Raw genomic sequence first — 20,949 nt, forward strand, 5'->3', positions numbered from 1 at the left:
ACTCCCACAATTCTATAATGTGTTTTGAAAGTATTGCAGTAGCCTGTTTCTAGCTTGCATGTTGCTTAGAATTGTTGGTTTCAAAAGGAATAGCACTATGACAATAGAAGTATGATTAGAACAGTTTTTCCTACCATTATCCAGTTTGTGGCTTTCAACAGAGATTTGCTGGAAATACAAACCACACTTTCAGTGCTTTTACTCTCAAAAGTGGGCAAAGGATATTGGTGAGCTGATACAGTAATTGCACTTTAATAGCCATCAGCACTCCAATTTACAATAATTTTAAATTTAATGCTTTTGATTAGGCATTTCCAGAAATAAGTAAGCTTAAGTAATCCAAGAAACAAGGAAATGCCTTACAAATCTGGGGATGATTTAAAAGCTTTCTTTTCTGTTTTTTGAACTCTGAACTTTTTATTGGCCTCCTGCTCCCCAAAGGGTACCCTGCTTTTGCTGGCTTAATGCCTCAGAACTTTGGTGTCGTTGGTCTCAGACACCACTTTGCCATCCACTATCCGGCGGGTGGTGGTCTTTTGGATGGTTTGCATGGAGTTGCTGCTGTCCAAGGCATCACCAAGATTGAATTCCTCACCATCTTCCAGCAGGCGGCGGTAGGTGGCAATCTCAGCTTCCAGCTTGACCTTGATGTTCAGCAGGGCCTCATACTCCTGGGCCTGTCCCTGTCCCTCTGCCCGGGTCTGTGCCAGCTCGGACTCCAGATGCAGCAGGATCCCATTGAGCTGCCCCATCTGTAGGGCGTAGTGGGCCTCCACCTCCCTCAGGCTGTTCTCCAAGCTGGCCTTCAGATTTCTCATGGAGTCCAGGTCGATCTCCAAGGACTGGACTGTACGTCTCAGCTCTGTGAGCGTCGTCTCAGCAGCTCCAACCTCGGCGGACTGTGTGGTGACCACTGTGGTGCTCTCCTCAATCTGCTGAGACCAGTACTTGTCTAACTCCTCTCGGTTCTTCCGAGCCAGCTCGTCATATTGGGCCCGGATGTCTGCCATGATCTTGGCGAGGTCCTGAGATTTGGGGGCATCTACCTCCACGGTCAACCCAGAGCTGGCAATCTGGGCTTGTAGGCCTTTTACTTCCTCTTCGTGGTTCTTCTTCATGAAGAGCAGCTCCTCCTTGAGAGCCTCGATCTCTGTCTCCAGCTGCAGTCGAGTGACATTGGTGTCATCAATGACCTTGCGGAGCCCATGGATGTCATTCTCCACAGACTGGCGCATGGCCAGCTCTGTCTCATACTTGACTCTAAAGTCATCAGCAGCAAGACGGGCATTGTCAATCTGCAGAACGATGCGGGCATTGTCCACAGTATTTGCGAAGATCTGAGCCCTCAGGTCCTCGATGATCTTGAAGTAATGGCTCCAGTCTCTGACCTGGGGTCCCTTCTTCTCCAAGTGCTCCCGGATTTTGCTCTCCAGCCTCCGGTTCTCGGTCTCCAGGCTCCTCACTCTGTCCAGGTAAGAGGCCAGGCGGTCGTTCAGGCTTTGCATGGTCTCCTTCTCGTTCTGGATGCCTCCCATTCCTGCCAGACCCCCAGCCATCCCTGAGGCCGGGCCCCCGGACCCCATGCCGCCCCGGAAGCTGGTGGAGCGGGACACGGAGATCCGGGAACCAGAGCCCCCGGCGCCTGCATAGACACTGGCCGCGCTGCTGACCGGCCGGGCGCCGTAGCTGGGCGCCTGGACAGAGCCCAGGGACTGGTAGTTGGTAGAGAAGGTGGAGCGAGTGGTGAAGCTCATGCTGTATGGGAGGAAGGCGAGACGACAGGACTCAGGCTTTGCCGACCAAAAGCTTTCTTAAAGTTATTCAATATCAGTTACCTAGAAAAGCTAGTTCCTGGAATTGATCATCTGTAAATAAGTAACTGTGAAGAAATTATAGTACAATAAATACTGTATTCACCATGAATTCTTCATTGAAACCATCTAGAATATATCAGCAAATCTTATACGTAAGGGGAATTATTTAAAAATACCCAAAAAACAGAGGTTTAAGTGTCATGCCATATATGAACAATATATCAGTATTTCCACTAATGGTCTTAAAGTAATAAATTCAGCATTTTAAAAATAACATTTTCCCCTTTTGTGGTAAAATAATATGTACAATACAATAAAACTTTAGCCTTATAGCTGCTTGCTAACTTATCAACTAACAATTCATGCTGATCAAAAGTAAGGCTAATTTATTCAGCTTTTAGACTCTGAGATTAGAAATATTTGAGTAAATCACTTGTTGAGCTGGGAAATCGATTGTACTTATGTATGAAGCTTGTTTGGGCCTTCTTTCAAGTGTGGCTGAGTCTGTTCTTATAATTCGTCTACAATGCTGTGTGGCCTGAAATCCCATTAGGACATAGAGCCAATTTATTTGTGTATAATAAGAGTATCTCGACTACAACTGATTTTGTAAGTAACTGAAAAGCCTATAGCTCTCCTATAATTTAGCTCTGCAGCAAGAAAGTCATTACACTGTGTCTATGAGATACTAACATACTAGTTGAAAATAAAAGGTAAAATGAGCTGGGCCAGGGTGGGGGTGGGGGTGGGATCTCTGATGTTCAAAACTATTTTCTGGCTGCTGGATTAACTGATTATTTCAATCCAAATGAAAAATCAATATAAATATGTATTTATGTTGCTCAGTTTAGGCCCATTGTAAAGCAAAAAAAAGGAACTCTGAAAATGAGGCTAAACATTTCGATGGATGCTACAAATGTCATGAAGCATAGGGGTTTAGAGACACAAATTTCTTACATTTGTTTTATAATGTGATGTTTTAGTGTGAATCTAAAACTTTGCTTTAAAGAAAAAATGTAATCTGCTTTTCTCATATTGAAAAGGTGCTTATATTGAATAATATAAAGGACATAATCCTCCCATAAGCAAGATCCTAAAGTACTGACTTACTAACGATGCTTAATTTACAGTTCCCTGTGACAAGGAGGGCTTTTTACTTTCATTTTCCAACTGGAGTAATTCAGTCATTGAGAGTTTAGTTATATGACTTTTAAAGGATGACAGGAATGAGCCATTTAGTTTGAGGAGATACCAGTCAGAATGCCTTCTTAATCTAAATTCAACCTTCTTTAGGAACTAAAGGGCACTGGTCACTTTTCCTCTGATTATGAAACATTAAGTCCTTTTCTGGACAGGATAACTCCTCAGCTTTCCACTTCTGGTGCTATCAGATAGTGATGAATATTTCATATGTCTAAAATTATTCCCTGATAAAGCATATGATGCATGTACAACTAATCAAATATTCAGCCAAGTCACCCAGCTTGTAAGACAAGAAATGTCCCTGATAAGGGGCTCAGTGTTTTCCAATAACTGGTAATTTCCTTTGAAATTTTGTGGAATGTATGACATTGTTGTTCATCACATTTTAAAAGTAAAATAGTAACAAATAATGTCAGCTACTTTATCTCAACTGTTTTATCTTTTCCTTGCTGAAAGCCTTTAGTGGAATTGCTACCTTCTTTTTAGCTAACCAACTTGTAGAGTATGTGGGTAGTGGTGTTCAATATTTATGAAATGCTCATTTTCTCGTAGGACAGAGCTACTGATATTTTTCTATAAATGACAGAATTTGTTAATTGCTACTTAACCTGTTGCATTTTCATTTTAAGTTTTAAAATAGTAGAAGACATGATGGATATGCGTTCAAAGTGAAACCTGAAACATTGCTTGAAAGTATCTAGCTTGATGCTTCATTATAGAGTAAAACACACATGAGTCTCTGGAGAATGAGAAAAAGTTGCAGTTACTGTCAACATAATTAGGAAGACCTAAAAAAGTTTCTCATGATCACTTAAATTATTTATTTACTTATTTATTATTGATACATAATAGATGTACATATTTGGGGGTGCACGCAATAATTTGATACATTATTTTTTTTTATGTTTTTAATGAGTGCTTAACCCCCTCAAATACAAGACAGATTATATTAAAGGTATTTGAAAAATCAGTAACTCAGGCACCTCACATTTATTCGTGGGTAGATTAGTATTTTAAGTATGCTTTTTGGCGGAGCTGACACTTCCCTGCAGAGCATGAGCCTGGATTTGTTTGGTGTAGAAAGTACCAAGCTCTCACTCACACTAAACAGAAGATAGAAAGCAATGTGAATAGCTTCTGGCTATTATATTTTTAGTGGTTACATTAGATTTTAAATCACTTACCATTTAGGGAAAGAGTTTGGTCCAGGGGGTTGATTAGAAATTTTAAGAGGCTGAACTCTTAGATTTTAATCTCACTTTGCAGTAGCCATAGGCAGCTTGCCTCTATCCCAGAGGTAATTGAGAACGTAAATGTTGTTAAGGTACCCTGAGCCAATAGAATAAAATGAAATCTTATAAAGGTGTAGGCCAGCGGAATTACTGTTAGCACAATGTGCTTTTTTAGGGTAGCATCATTATTAAATGGCAGATGGAGTAATACAAATCAATACAAAAGGCTTCAATCTTCCACACAATTATCCCTAAGCACAGTAGTGCATTTCAGTACTAAAATAGCAGCAAAGTATTTCACTACTTCACTATGGCCAAAACATCTTGAAAAGTGTTTGCTGTGGTGCCTGTATCCCAGCTTCCCACTCTTCTTTCCAAAGAGGAATCATAATAGCTTTTGGAGTGGAATGCTTAGATGACTTCTAGTTGGGTCCCAGGCTCCAAAGGCTGCTGGAGGTGGGAGTTGCTTGGAGGCCCCTAAACAAAAGCAGAAGTTATGAAGCAGTTTCAGTGTCTAGCTTCCTCTTGACAATTGGGTCCTGTTGGGTTTGTTTGCGTTGTCTGCCTCTTAGTCATTATTATTCCAATCAAACAAGTTTTCACGGTGACATTCCATATCCTGTTTTCATCACTACATGAAACGTAGTATTGAAAGGGCCCGGCATCTTTCACGAAGCACAACAGGACATTGATAACTGTGCAGGTTAGCTCCCCTTCCAATCCCAGGCCTTGTTTCTTACTTTATGATTTTTTTCCAGCAGGCTTTCCCTCATCAGGCTGATGATAGCTCACTTCACATATACCACTCACGACATCTGTACAGTATAAAACACAAGATCAAACGCAGGTAGGGGGAAAAAAAAGAGGAAGGGAATGAAATGAAAACAAAGAGAAATAGAAGGAAACAAAGGTCCGTAGAAGATGAGCTCAGGTTTCATGGTGGTGATGATTAGTTTTATAAAACCTTGTGAGACCTGTGGAAGCATTTGCTTGTCTAAAATTCAGTTTTTTTTTTCTTTCTTTCTTTCTTTCTTTCTTTTTTTTTTTTTTAAGACATTTCAAAAAGAGCAGCTCTTCTCTCATTTGAAGGCTTGACTCTTTTCTGAAAAAGTTTGGTAAGGTCTAGCATTTGAACACTCAGCCACATGCGGCAGAACCTAGCACATGGAGGACAGCTGACTCCACAGAACCGGGGACTGGGGTAAGTGCCCAGCACTGAAGCCACCTGAAGTGACTAAAAATGCTGCCTTTTTACTAAGCATGGAAGATTCAGTTTAATTTAATAATGTTTTCTCTTTAACACACAAGACAACCTCCAGTAAAACTCCTGTAGTTGTTGTGGTTCCAGTGATGGTTAAAGTTTGGCCTGGGAAGTATCTTAAATATAGCAAAAGGAGGTTACAAACGTCTTCCCCTATTTGGGTGCAGGAAGATAGAAACAAAATTGTATTTTGTAAACTTCAATTTATCCCAAATATTTGTGTTATATTTGGAGAAAGGACCGAGTCTTTTGGCAATTTCTTCCATCTTGAGGTTGAGGCTTGAGGTCAAAAGTTGTGCAGGATTTGCCACACCACTGTGTTTCAGACATGAATTCCAACCACAGACTTTGCCAGCAGGCTACAGCCCACACATGCTTCATGAATGGAAGTGAACAGTGTATATTTTAGATTTCTTATCAGGGTTCTATTGTACCAGAGAAGCTGGCTGGATATGTGTGGCATCATCTCTGATTACAATGATGATATGATAATTGAAAATGATTATGGTGTGATTTTCTTTTAAATAAAAATTATTCTAATGATTAGCCTAGTATTGTTAAAATTGACATGGAATCTCCCATAACCTGGGAGAAGTTATTTATGAATAAGGGGAAACGTGATTTCCATTTCTTGGGTGATCTCTAAGGCTCCTTCCATTCCAATGGCAAAAATCAGTTACTTTTTGGTGTTAAGGAAGAGACCATGTTTGTGTATTTGAGATATTGATCTTTTTGGTTTTCAGGGTTATGACATTATTCATTTTGCTCCTTTGAATTGGTTCTTATAATTCACTTTAAGGGTCAAATAAAAAGGAAAATCAAAAACAGTTCTAAATTGTCAGTTTAAATAAATTTGGTAGCAACAACGAAGAGGTTGAATTTAGTTAGACATCTAATATTTCTCTTAATACATAATTGAAAATCTCTTTTTATGATGTCATTTTTCAGTCACTAGTTTTCCCTCATCTGACACATTTCAGAACTTCCATTTGAATAATTGCACCCAGTTTTGTATTTTTAAGTTTCCCTGTGTAAGTTTTTATTTTTCTTTACTATTATAATACTTAGGTAAATATAAAAATCTAAAAATGTGTTGTATATATTTTCATTTTCGAGATTTTTCAGAAACAACCTCAAAAAAACACACAGAGTTATCATTAGTGTTAATAGCCATGTAATATAGTAACAAGATCATGGTAGATATTACAGCAAATTCTACATTTCTTTGTTTCTCTCTCTCTTGTTTTTCATGATTCTGGGAACTAAGGGAAAATTCTACATTTCTTTCAAGACACTTAAAGCTTCTTTTCCCCTTAAAAGGGACCATAATGCAGAGGTAATAAACCACTGAATTTTTTTTTTTTTTTTTGCAGGGACTCCTTCTTTTAAACGTAACTTTTGAACCACTGAACTGTGAGCAGATGCTCAGATTGTAATCTATTCAGTTATGATATCAAACAGTAAATGGCTAAAGATACATGTTTTCATAGCTTTTTCAATAGCCTGAATACCATTAAGTTCATGGGTAGAGAATGATCATCTTTTGTATCATTCAGAAATGTTTGCTTGCAAGGAATTCATCTTTTTGGTTAATTTACCTAATTTGTGCTTTATTTTCTTTCTGTATTTAAGCTGGAATGTAAAGTAGGTCAAGGCTATTAATTAAGCTTGATCTGGTTTGCTGTGTTTGTCTTCATTATAAAATGGTGTAGCTGGAAGCCAGACACAACAGCTCTACCAAGACGTGGTAAAGTAAAGCACTAGACTGAATTTTACAGATTCAGAGTCACTGCTGATTATTGTTAGATGTCTAAGTTGATTTCAAGTGGGAACTTATAGGAATTTCAAACTCTCAAGACTTGAATGATGAGGTAAAGGAAGGTACACCTTAAAAAAGCAGCTGATCAATTCCACCAGTTTGAATGAACATCATAGTATTTTATTGCTAACGGACAATGGCCTTTATCAAGGCTTACAAAAGAATATATCAATGAGAGAGTACTGAAAGACAATATTTGCTGAAACAAATTTCCTTAGAAATATATTGTGTCCTGTCCCCCAGATTTATATGTTGTGTGGTTTATAGTCATAGTCTAATTGTTTATAGCAGGGTCAGCAAACTTTTCTGTAAAGGGCCAGATCGCAAATATCTTAGTTTTTGTTGGTGTCTGTTATGGTTACTAAAATACGCCACTGTATCTCAAAAGCAGCCAAAGAAAATTTAAACACAGATAAGCTGTGTTCCAATAACATTTCATTTATAGATACTATACTTTGGATTTCATGTAATTTTCACTTTTCATGCAAGGTTATTCTTCCTTTGATTTTTTTCAACCATTTGAAAAATGTGAAAACATTTTTTAGCACATGGACCATACAAAAATAGGTGATGGTCAGAATTTGGCTTGCCGGCTATAGTTTGCCAATCCCTTGGTTTACATTTTAATTTTCTGGAAGTCACAATAAGATATCCTAGAACATCAAGAAATGCATTTAAAAAAACAAAATTATATACATGGAGCTTTATGGATTTTTTCTTGGAAAGTGATAAAAATATTTAAAAAATTATGAAACCAAAGTTTTTTAAAGTGGCTAAGCCACAAGAATAGTAAAGTTAAAGTTATACCAATATAATAATTTTGTTATTTCTATTTTTGTATCTATGAAAAATAGAGATGCTGAATTCAAAAATATATTTAGTTTGATTAAACGTTACCTGAGGCCAAATGAAACTGTCAGTGGCTTTGTTTGTAAACTTAGGATTCTCTATAAAATGAGATTAACTTGAACCTTTCACTAACATTGTAAGTTCTTGAATCTAAAATTTCACCATTCAAAAAGTAAGAGAGACTGAAGACCACTTATTGTTATCCATTAGAATTTAAAGTATGATATTTGCTCATATATGCTCATCTGAGAAAAGCCAGAGCTACAACTATACTATCTCTCAGTTGAACACACCATCATTACATGACAGAATATAAATCTTGTTTATATTACATGAATTGTACTTTGAAATTAAATCATTTTTCTTTATATAATATTATGGAATTGGAAAGAATTTGTGACCAACTTTTCTTTCTATTTCAAATGTAATTTATCACAATTTTCATGTAACAAGTTATAATAATTGAATAATTTTTAAAAACTACTCATCTTTTAGAGATTTGAAATTGTTATCCATAGAGTACACACATTTAAAAAACTTTTGTGCATTTGTGTATTATGTATTTGTGTTCATGTATTTGAATTCTGGCAGAGCAATTCTAATTAGAAACCTATTGAATAAATATTTAAAATTAAGGTAATATATTTCTATTTTCTAAAATTATTTATCAATTCTATTAAAATGTGTGCCATCACTGTCAGTGAAGTGAAAAGGAAACTTAGTAGAAGATTGTATTGTTTTACTTTTTTTAGTTTATAAAAATCAAAGTTATTTACAGGGCATAAAAAGTACAGCTGAACCTTGTTTTAAAAATTGAACCAATTAATTAAAGCTACTTATAGAACATAAAAATACTAGTGAGACTTAAAAAAAATTGAACCAATGAGCTCACTAAATTCAAGCAATTTTTAATGTGAATTTTATATATGTGGGTACAATTTCAAATCAATTTCTAGACCCTAAGTCCCATTTCTTTTGTATTAAAAACATACAAAAATAAATATAAATTATTTCTAGTGATGGGTAGATTGATTTGATGATTTTAGTTTGATTGATGTTTAGATGAAATTGAAAAGTTTAATTAAATTAATGATGGAATGTTTAAATAGTAAAGCATTATCTTGAGGACTAAATGTTGACACACTTAACTTTCTATATTTTGGTGATATGGCACTATCCCCTTTGTAGCAAAGTAATCATTCATTTAACAAACATTACTTGAAAATCTGCAGTGGATCTGACACTCTACCAGCTCCTAAATACAAAGACAAATATAATACTCTTCCTGTCATGAAGCTTAGAGATTTACTAGGAAAGAACAAAGATGTACATCCAAAGAGAGATTTTGCCCCCTAGGAGACATTTGGCAATGTCTGAAGATATTTTGGGGTGTCATGACTTGTGGGGGAACTATTCCTGGTATATAGTGGGTAGAAGCCAAGGATGCTGTTAAATATCCTACAATGCTGTTATGGCATCCTACAACAAAGAATTATCTGGCCCAAAACATCAATAGTGCCAGCTTTGAGAAATGCTGATCTAAATGCATAGCATTTTTAGAACTGCTATTATAGAATGATGCCTAGACTTTGATGAAAATACAGAAGAAGTGGTCAATTCTATGCGCAAGAAGGGATTGTTTTGATAGAGGAGTGTCTTGAAAGAAGAGCGTGGGAAGATTTTTGAAAAGCTGAACAGAGAGATGTCTGTGGAGGGTTGGTGGGCTTGGGAAGAGCTGCTTTATAGCTGGAAGTAGTAAAGTGAGCAAAGATATGGAAATAGAAAACAACTTATTGAATTTGGGAACCGTAGCAAGTCTAGAGTGGATACGATGGGCATAGGGAATAGAAACATTCTATTGGGCAGATAAGAACTTTTTGTTGTTGTTGTTTTTTGCCGTGTCATGGAATTGGAGCTTTCTCCTGAATGGTGTTGAAAATAATAAAGGGTTTCAAGCAGGGACATGACATACTCAGGCAGTCTATTTATAGGATTCATCAACCTTGGTGTGAAATGTCATGGTTATTTAAGAAAGCACAAAATCTTATATCATTTGGTCAGAAAAGAGCCACAGGGAGAGTGAGTCTCTCAGTGGGAAGAAGGATCCCTTCTTTTTTCCTTACAATTGTTTTACTTTTGGTCCAAAACTTTTCACTTTATTTTTAAGAACTCTATCAAAGAAATACAAACTGAATTCATTTTCAGTGGGTTCATAAACGCGCTGTGTTGCTGATTGGCTGACTCCTTCAGGCTTAAACTGCCATGTTGTAGCATCAGGGAACATTATCCTTTCTTGGAAGTTCTGTTTTCAGATTCCAGCTATGGAGTCATGGTGCAGAAAAAGAAAATACGCTTACCAGTAACAAAAGACAACTAGAAATGGAATCTCAAGTATAGCAAAACCTTATTCCTCTATCTCAGTGGTTCTTAATCTCAAATGCTTATTAGAATCACTGCAGGAAAAATTTGGACATTCATATTTCTTAAAACTCCTCAGGTAACTCAAATTGGCAGTTAGGATGCAGACCATTATATTATCTTAACTCAAGGATCTCTCCTATAAACACAGAATATTAATCTTCCAATTTTATTTTGGCTCCATAATGATTTTTTAAAATATTTTTTTCTCCAGTAAACTCACTTTCTTATTTCCATTAAAAATTAAAATAAATGTGCATTTTCTAAGCATACACCAACTTTCAAAGAGTAGCTTTCTGACATTGTTACAGTACAAGAGGGACCTAGACTATGATTTCTCATCTAATGTTCATGAGTTAGGTGAGTCTCAAGTAGCGGAGAGATAGCTAGAGATTTCAGCGTGGAGTTTTTCAATGGTGGCAATGCATACTCTTAAAAAGTCCTATTTTGTGCTGCGCAGCTCTGTAATTGATTGGTTAACATGGCTAGTAAGCAGTGTGCTAGCCATGGAAAGGCTGGGAGTTTGCTTTTCCTGCAGCCCATTCTCTACTCTTCAGCTATAGGTCACATATTCCATCCTAGGCAGCTGCTTTGGAAATGGGGGTTTTCCTACTAGAGTGCTACAGGAGAAACTGTGTACCAATGCTAATTCATCCTTGTAAAAAGCAACCAAAGATGTCAGTCTTAATCCTTTGTTTACAAATAGTCATTAATTATCTGCTCTATATAAGGGGATGATTTTCTTTTATCCATCAGGAAACAGAAAGGAAACGATGGTTCAACCTTTGTTCCCTATGAATTAATTACAACATTGCATCAATGAGCAAAAGAGAAAACACTATTGTTATAAATTGTCCTCGTCTCTCCAGTCTCTTGAATATACATATTTTTGCATTTCCTTTCTCTGCCATCAAGTTTTCCCTTTGTGAAAAATTTTCTTCTAGATACAAATTTCCTTCTAGGTACTTTCATATTTTTCTCCTTTAATTCACAAATGAATGCCCTATATCTATTCCCTCTACTTCCTTACCATAATATATATTTATAACAAGCATCCTCCCAAGACACACACAACTGAAGAATCAATCAAACTCTGTAATCCAACTTTGAGTCTTTACCTAGAACTTGGGAAAATACATTTTCTCTCGACATTGTTCTTGTAAGTGTTCAGTCTTGGAATGCTAGTTTCCTCTTGTTTGCTGCTTCTGTGAACCCAATCAAAACTTGTCTGTGGGTGGGAGGATTCAGCCCATGGGCACCATGCTGCTGTCTTGCTCTAAACCAGTAACTTTTAAACTTTTTGACTATGACTCACGGTAAGATATGTTAATAGTGATCTAATATTTACACACCTATAAATTCATACAAGGCACATATATATTTTACGAATACATTATATACACAGTGCTCTGTAAGATGTTCCATTCTATTCCAATACTTTCTATTTGTTCCTATATTATGCTATCCTATTCTGTTTCATGAAAATTGCCGCTCTTGACTCATTCACCAATATTCTAGCACATTATTCATTGCAAATTATTATTCTAATCTAAACCCGTGATTTTCAGCAGGGCCTGTGGAACAGGGAATTAGTAAAACTCTCCAGGGTGTGTAGGTAGTTTGAAAAATAGCTGTTTTTATTTTGTTGTTGTTGTTCTCTTACTTTGATTTCTTTTTAGTGAAGAAAGCTAATTTATTTAGAAGTTCAAATATCACATACAGGAGGAAATTTGACTGTTTTATGTTTTTCAAATATCTAATCCCTGATCTTTTTCAAGTCCATTTATATTTCATCTTTGTTTGATGGCACTGACCAAGGAATAGACCAAACTAAACAGCTATTGTCATTCAATTGGCAAGTAGTTATGTATTTCTGGATGACATCTTTTGTGTAAGTCTCTGGGTAGAGATAGTTTCGTCATGATGAATCTTGGTTTTCATACTGTTCTTGATAGAACTTTTACCAAAATATTATGAAATTTATTATATATTATAATATACAGAAAAGGTGGGGGTCTTCATGCCTGTAAATGTTTATGTTCAAATTTGCCAAAAATCCTGATTTACTAGTTATAATGCAACATTATCTGCAATCTGAACCAGAATAATACATCCTTCTGCTCACCTCCTCCCTGCCCCTGGTCCTAGCCCCACTAAAGTAACTTTTCCTTTGACAGAGATCCATTGCTAGAACAGCTTACCTTGCCTACGGTGGCTCACAGCTATTTCTAGAGCTTGCCTGGTGTTTCAGATCCCAAAGAACATTTTGCTTATTGAGATAGGAACTGAAAGTTATGTTTAGCGTTATGTCTCATATCCCCAACTTTGACTATGGTAGGGATATAATTTTCTTAGAATTATGTTCATCTCATCCAAGACACAAAAGCATGTTAGCTGTCTTCTTAAGTAATAATTTTCCTTCCCTTCAATGCTTTCATTCTCCAATATCTTGACACCATTTACTTTGATCCTTTAAATAAGTTAGTCTTATTTCTACTTCTATGCCTTAAGCCTACTAGATGAAATATCCTTTGAAAATTCTATAACTTAGTTATGTTATATTTCAAATATACAAACACTGAAATAGTATAATTAGTATGATCGTTAACATTTTGACATATTTCCTACACACACGCACACACACACATGCACACACACACACACACACGAACATTTTTTAAAGAGCCATTTCGAAACAATAATACTGCCACTACTTAAAAGTTAGAATTGGGCTGGGTACGGTGACTCATGCCTGTAATCCCAGCACTTTGGGAGGCTGAGCAGGTGGCTCACCTGAGGTCAGTAGTTCAAGACCAGCCTGGCCAACATGGTGAAAACCCGTCTTTACTAAAAATACCAAAATCAACCAGGTGTGGTAGCGCATGCCTGTAATCCCAGCTACTCAAGAGGCTGAGGCAGGAGAATCACTTGAACCTAAGAGGCAGAGGTTGCAGTGAGCCGAGATTGTGCCACGGCACTCCAGCCTGGGTGACAAGAGTGAAACTCTGTCTCAAAAAAAAAAAAAAATTCAGAATTCATACTTAATTCTTTCCTTTTAATTATTAATTTCCAATGTAAAGATTTGTGTAATGGTTATCTTCATTTGTCTATGAGTGATTTTATGAAATCCATAAAATAGAAGCAATTAGTATAGTGCTAATTGAAGTGCTTAAAAGTAAGGGCTTAAGTTTTAGGTTCTCCCAGATTTCAACACTGACTGTTCAGTAATACTTTTGGGTATATATGCTACTTGATCCAACTGGCTAAAACTTTTGTGGATGTGATTTCATCATGTCTGAAAGCATCATATTTTGTGGATGTAGTTTTATTGTTCACAAGCAGCTATAAATTTTAGAAATTATTATTTCAGGAGATGGTTTTAGTTGTCTTCTTTTACGTTACTTATAGCAATAATGCAACTATTTAAGAAAAACATTTAGCCACTTGACATCAATTTCCAGATCTAAAGAGCAAAGGCAGTTCTGTTTGCTTCAACACCTTCCTGAGTGACGTCATGAAGTTTAATATTACATCCCCCCAAACAGGTCAACAACTAATTAAAAAAAAAAAATCATGAACGTTAATGAGAACAGGGTTGAAAATGTGTTTTGGGCAGAATAAAGTACCATTATAAATTACAGCAGCCTATTTTATTTCGTGATTCCTAAAGGTCATTGAGAAGCAAAAATGTAGACTCAAAAAGAAATAAAAGTATACCACCAATAGCGACTTATTTTTTTCACGTAATTTTAATTTTGCCATTTTTGTCTGGAAGGAAGGACAAAATCATCCCAAAGCAGAAGGGCTAATGTTTTTCTTTAGCAACATGGAGATTAGGCTGTAAGATCTCCTGCTGATTTTATCTCTTAAACAATGACCAGAGGGAGATATGAGTGTTTTGGGGATGCATCACTTGCCACCTCTTCAATTGTCATGGATAAAGCAAGAAGACAATGGAAGAGCTCTAAATCCTTTTGGAATGGTAAAGCCTACATTCTGATAAAGGAGGTGATATTTGAAGGTGGTCCTAGGGAATGCATTACTATTTTATCCCTCAGTTGCTAAAACATCATAGTTTCACAGGCACTTTATCTCTAGGGCAATACTTCATTTCACATATTAAGTATTTGGCAGTAAGACCCAGCATGTGACATCCCCAAGAGCACACACACAATTAGTGACAGAATGAGAACCAGAGCCCAAGCCTACAGTTATATTTATTCAAGGGAGTGCCCTGGTGTGTGGCATAAATGACATGTTACATGAAATGCACAGACAACATGAAAACACAAATATCTCAGTGAGCCTCTAAAAGTTGTTGGCAGGCTCAGCTCACTACTTATGGTGGTAAAGCATTTTTTTTTTCTTAAAAAACTTTCACTGCCATTAGATCATAAAGATAGTTTCCTATATTAACTTCTGTAAGTTTTATTGTTTTTAATGCGATTATTATAAAGTTGAAGTGCTTCCCTTTGATTAAAAGTTTTTGAGGAAGAAACAGATATTCTATGCAATTAGTGAAGTCACATCAAACTGGCATTTTTATTAACAAACTCAACTATATATTCTCGGAAAAAAGAGGGAAGTGCAATTAATGAAAATAGTATGTGTAGCCTTTCTGTTGTTTTGGTCAATGAATTTATTTATGACCCTGTATAAATGTGAGAGACAATATCAAACAGATTTGCTTCCATTGGTTTTAGTTCCCATATAACTCTCTTAGTGTGAGCATCTCACCTTGTAGTCTATGATTTTACGGTTTAAAGAAGTGAATCTTACATCTAACATGGCTTCTGAAGCAAAGCAACCACTTTTTTTTGTGTTCACTATGATGTTTTTGATCCCCTACATTGAATTATTTAAAAATATATTCTAAAGTTTTAAGAATTAATATTCAAATAAAAAACTAGGCCCAAATCTAGTCATTCCTCAAGATTTTAAGTTCAAATTCTGACTTAAAAGCATTCAATAATAATTTTTAAGTGGACTTTGAAAAATGTTTCATCTTATATACAAAACCAGTTGATTGATGTACTGAAAAGGAAATCAAATATACTACATTTTTAGTAGGGGCAGTTTAATATGTTTACAGGAGTTTAATTATCTGCTATTAAAAAATCTCAAGCATTTAACTAATGCTTAAAAACTAAAAAATAAATTTGTTCAATCTTAGGTTTATTAAATAACTATATATATATATATATGTAACCTTGGTTATATATATAACCTTGGTAGCATTTCAGTTTTACATAAGAAGTTTCAATTGTTTACTTGTTACTCACTTTGAGTCATAATAAAAAGACTAACCGGTTACTTAAGTAGATCAAATTCTTTAACACATTTGAACTGCTAAAAAAACCAACATGCATAGATTCTTTAACATTAAAACATTTATCTAATTGTCGATTCTTTTAAACATGTGCTTACATATGCCTGGGGTTAAGCGATGCTCATCCATTTGAAATGCACTTATCTTCTAAACTAACTGAAATTACTTATTAGTCAAAGGTTTCGGCTGGGACGATGGCTAGATTCTTATTTGCAGCCATCATGCAACATAATCCTATTTATAGTCTATGTAAGGACTTAATAAATTAGGGAAGTTCATTTCATTGTTGTTATAGCCCACACAACTCATCTAGCTCATGTATCTAAGTATCTAACATCCCTTAGATGCAAATGACACATTACCCAATTCTCTCTGCAACCATGCAGCTTTTAATATTTGATTAAACTTTGCATTTCTTGATTCTTAACATATTTGAATAACTTGTCATGCCACTTTATTTCTGATTTGACAGAATCTTGCATTTTCTCCCATTCTTCTGGTCTGGTAGGACCATAGAATTACAAATTTAAAATGTTATCTGAGGAAGGGAAATTTCTTTATTACAAGAGACTAATGGAATATAGCAACCAAATGTAATACATAATCATTTTCACTTAGTTGTATTATCTCCTTGGCCTATTTTAGGGTTTCCTGGATTGGGGGGAAAAGCTATGTGATATATTTTTTGTGAATTGAGAAAGTTTGACTACGACTTGATACTGGATTGTAACTTTCTTGAGACTGATAATGCCATTGTGGTTATGTGAAGAAGGGCCTTATTCTTATGAGATGTGTGTTGGAATATGGATCAAAATGTCTAAAACTTACTTCCAAATGACTCAGTGTCCACCACTACCACAACAGATAGATGGGTGGGTAAATAGATGGATGTATATGTGTTTGGATAAATACATAGATAAAAAAGATGAGAAATACAATATCTGATTAGAATCTCCATATCTCAAGGCTGTATTAGACTCTGCTATAGTCCTGGTTTCTGAGAATGTAACTTGTGAGTCATTCTTGATTCCTTTTTCATACTCATTCTGCACCTAGAAGGCAACAAGTCCTGTTATTTCTTTTTCAAAGTAATATTTTAAGTATGTTTACTTTAATGCACCCCTAGTATTATATTGCTAGCACTCAATTCAAAGGTCTTCAACGATTTTTCCATTCCACTTAGGAGAAAAGGTGCAGCCTGGCCCTGCTGCCTACAGGGAGACTTAACTTCTGGTCCTCTCCTCCTAGCTCAGGATGATGAACTTTCTTCCAAAACAGTTTCACAAACCATTGATTGTTTTGATATTGGAGAACCTATGGTCATGCGATGAACGCTACCTAGTTCGCCTTGCTCCAGCCTTCATCTGACTAACTCGACTCAGTCCTTCAACACTTTTCAACTATCGCATTTCTCAGAAAGTCTTTTCTTGACACCTGCCATCTAAATCAGGTTCTACTGTGCTTTACTTTTCTTTCATAGCAATTGCCTAGTATATTTTGTAAACATTTTTAATGTGCTTGATTATTAATTTAATAACTCCCTCCGTCTTTAGTCTATAAGCTCTGTGTAGGTAAAGCCTATGTTTGTTTTGCTTACTACTGGCTTCCCAAGACCCTGAGTCCAACACTTACAAACTGCTCACCAAAAATATGTGAAATAAATAAGTTAATTAATTAACAGAAATCTCAAAGAGAGGAGTACTATTGGAAAAAGAGCTGTTTTATTCTTAGGAAAGGGTTGACAAAGATGTGAAATTATATTGCCGTTACTCATTGTTAGTGCCCATGAACATACTTTTGAACATTGGGGAGTGGGTTTATATTCAGCCAAAAGATATTGACGTTATGTCCCTTGTGATTGATTTCTGTGCTGTGCCTTCTCATAAATATTTTGCCTATCATCTCTATTGAGAAAGAAATATATTTATTCTGAAGTAATAATACTAATAATCAAGTTTATTAGAGGGAAATTAGCAATTAAGATAACTAGTAAAATTATTATTTTATTATTAATTTGTTATGATTACACTTCGTGAAAGGAGGAAGGAAGTCAATATGCTAGCATATCTTCAGTGCTGCTTCAGAAGAATAAAATGTGCAAATATCTTGAAAAGGAACCTGGTGAATTATTAAGGGAAAGCTTTTAAAGTGACTTAGTTCAATGTGTCATTTCACTTACTCCCCCAAAACTAAGGTACTACAATAAATGTTCTAAACACTGTAGATCATTTAAATGCTGTAGATTACTTGAGAAAACCCTCAACAGAAAGACAAATGAGGAAGGCAGGCAAAGGGAAATAAATGAACACTCAGTTTGTGTCAGAGAAAATTGGAGTAGGTTTTTCTCTTAAGAGCAGCCTTTAGCTTTCATATTTACTTATGGTATACATCAGAATCTTAAGAGCCATAAAATTTCTGAATGTCTTCTTGATGGCTAAACATATTTCCTGCTTTGTTTGAGGCATTATTCAGAAAGTACATGGTGTGTTTTTTTCTTTGTTTAGCAAGACAAGGACATTCTACATTAATGAATGTATATGTACATACTAATGAATATTTCCAATGAAGGTCATATATTTTTATTTTTTAAAAAATATATATGTTGACTATATTGTCCAAGTGCAAGATAAAGATAAAGAATGTAGAGCTTCAGTCTAGACGCCCCATCAGAAAACATGTTTCTTTATTAAGGAGTTGTGATCCTTAGCACTTTAAAACTAATGATTTATAGCCTGGCGTGATGGCTCATGCCTATAATCCTAGCACTTTGGGAGGCCGGGGTGTGTGGATCGCCTGAGGTCAGGAGTTCAAGACCATCCTGGCCAACATGGTAAAACCCCGTCTCTACTCAAAATACAAAAATTAGCTGGGCATGGTGGCAGGTGCCTATAATCCCAGCTACTCGGAAGGCTGAGGCAGGAGAATCACTTGAACCCAAGAGGCAGAGGCTGCGGTGAGTTGAGATCACGCCATTGCACACCAGCCTGGGTGACAAGAACGAAACTCTGTCTCACAAACAAACAAACAAAACAAACAAACAAACAACACTAATGATTTTGGAGGGTGAGTTAATATGTACTTTTCCTGGAAAGTAGACTGTGTAACATCAAGATTCTTAACTGGGCAATACAGTTGCCTACCTGTGTGGCTTTTGTGCCTGTTTACCTAGGCACTAAATCTATTCGTTGTCCAATGCTGGAGTAGAGTTTCATCCTTTAACTTAAACTTTGATCTCTGTTAAAATACGCACATTTTTTTTCTCCTTTTTCCTGAGAACTTTAAATGTTTCCAGTAATTTAAACCTTAGTGAACTGTTGTGATCTTTTCTGCAGAGCAGGTTTGAGTGAGTGATATAGAAGCACCAAGTATGAGGCCATGCCCCTGCAGGAACGGCAGCCTGTGGAGAGTAGCTGCTCAGTAAATGCAGAGGAGAGCCAAGAATGAGAGGACTGGGGCATCACCAATGCCAAAGAACTCGTTTCATAGTTTTGTGAATCTGTATGATAAAAAGTTAGCTTTAGTTTATTGGGGAAAAGTGCATGAATCTCAGATTGATGTTTAACATTTGAAGAGATGTATTTAGTTTGAATTTTCTATTTTTCTTTCCAACTATAACAACAGATCAGCCTATATCAAGGCAATAAAATTAAGGAAGTTTAAAAGTTTGATAAATTGTTGAGCTCATTTGACTCTGCAAAAGTTATTTCTTGAGAGCAGATAAAGGCACTTTCGAACATGTTCACTTTTTTTTCAGGTCACAGGGGTGCTATTTAATAAATTACTTTTCTCAGGCACTAAGAGCCACCTTTATTCATCTGAAAAGGTTAATGCAGATTTTTAAAGTGTCCAAGTTATTCCCAAGAGTAATTTGTGCACTAGGAAAGTCTATTTTATTTGAGAAGTACCTAAATAGCAAGAAAAAAAAGCAAGTGAGGATACGTTATAGACACAGAGATCTGGGTTGTTCATAATCAATGTTCCCTGCCAGCAAGCTTCATTTATATGGGTTAATTATATATCTCTGACCACTTTATTTAAAATTTCAACATTTCTTCCCTTCTACCTTACAACTTCCTACTATTCTTCTTGCTTTATTCTTCTCCATAGCGCTTATCACAAATATACTCTATATTTTACTTATAGATTTTGATTCCTTCTGATTTCTCTTAGAAGTTAGAATGTAAGTTCTATGCAGATATGCAGATAAAAAATTTTCTAATTGCTGTACCTTAGCATCTCCCCACCCCCTGGAGAGTATCAGACACATATAAACATTCAATAATTATTTGAACAGCGTACACAGGAATAAATGAATGCTGATCAAATTTACCAAGGAAATTGCCAAATTTCCATTTGATTTAGAATTACATGCATCATTTTCTGGAAGGTGGTACCACATATAATAGCTGAAGGTGGTTTCTGGAGTCATTGTTCTGGGCGTGAATCCTGATTCCGACACTGGCTGTCTGCTTAGCATTGGGCAAATTACTTCAGATTACTGTGCCTTAGTTTTCTCATTCCCCAGTATAAGGAGAATAAATTGCCTGTCTCATAGTTAGAAAACACATATAAAAGTACTTAAAACACTCTGGTACACAGTCAGCTCTTAAAACTTGTAAGTATTACATTAAATCAATTTTTGAAAAGAACAATATTCTTTATGCACTCACTGCCTAAATGAAATAGAGTCATGAAAATTGTGTAGATATTAACAAATATTTTGTCTCAATCATCTGAATTATTTAATTCAAAGCATATCTTAAGCATACATTATTAATATAATTTACTTTCTGAAAATCAGTAGGACATTAATTTTATTTATTTGAAAAACTCCAATCAAGTCAAACAGAGTAATGTAATAATTCCAAATGTCAAGCTCGTTTTTGAATTCTGCATTGCCATTTACTATGTCTGTGACCCTGTGTGAGTCAATTAAAATCTTTAAGCTTTGGTTTTCACATTTTTAACATAAGTAAAAATTAAATCTATGTAATTAGTTGAATATTAAACATAGAACAGTACCT

The 20,949-nt window shown here is 35.7% G+C and overlaps 1 protein-coding gene and 1 pseudogene across 2 annotated transcripts in view; one reads left to right on the top strand and one right to left on the bottom strand.

Moving 5' to 3' along the window:
- Positions 1 to 397: 397 nt before the first annotated feature.
- Positions 398 to 1,794, bottom strand: LOC104662041 (annotated as a pseudogene). The gene has a single exon (XR_004059989.1). The product of XR_004059989.1 is annotated as a keratin, type I cytoskeletal 18 pseudogene (transcript).
- Positions 1,795 to 5,395: 3,601 nt separating this feature from the next.
- ZPLD1 (zona pellucida like domain containing 1) overlaps positions 5,396 to 20,949 on the top strand; it is a 60,995-nt gene continuing 45,441 nt past the window's right edge. Inside the window, exon 1 of the mRNA XM_030929385.1 lies at positions 5,396 to 5,450. The gene's annotated coding sequence lies outside the window, so the exon portion shown is untranslated. The remainder of the gene's footprint in view (positions 5,451 to 20,949) is intronic.

The sequence above is a fragment of the Rhinopithecus roxellana genome, chromosome 1 (genome assembly GCF_007565055.1).
Source record: "Rhinopithecus roxellana isolate Shanxi Qingling chromosome 1, ASM756505v1, whole genome shotgun sequence".
Taxonomy (NCBI): domain Eukaryota; kingdom Metazoa; phylum Chordata; class Mammalia; order Primates; family Cercopithecidae; genus Rhinopithecus; species Rhinopithecus roxellana.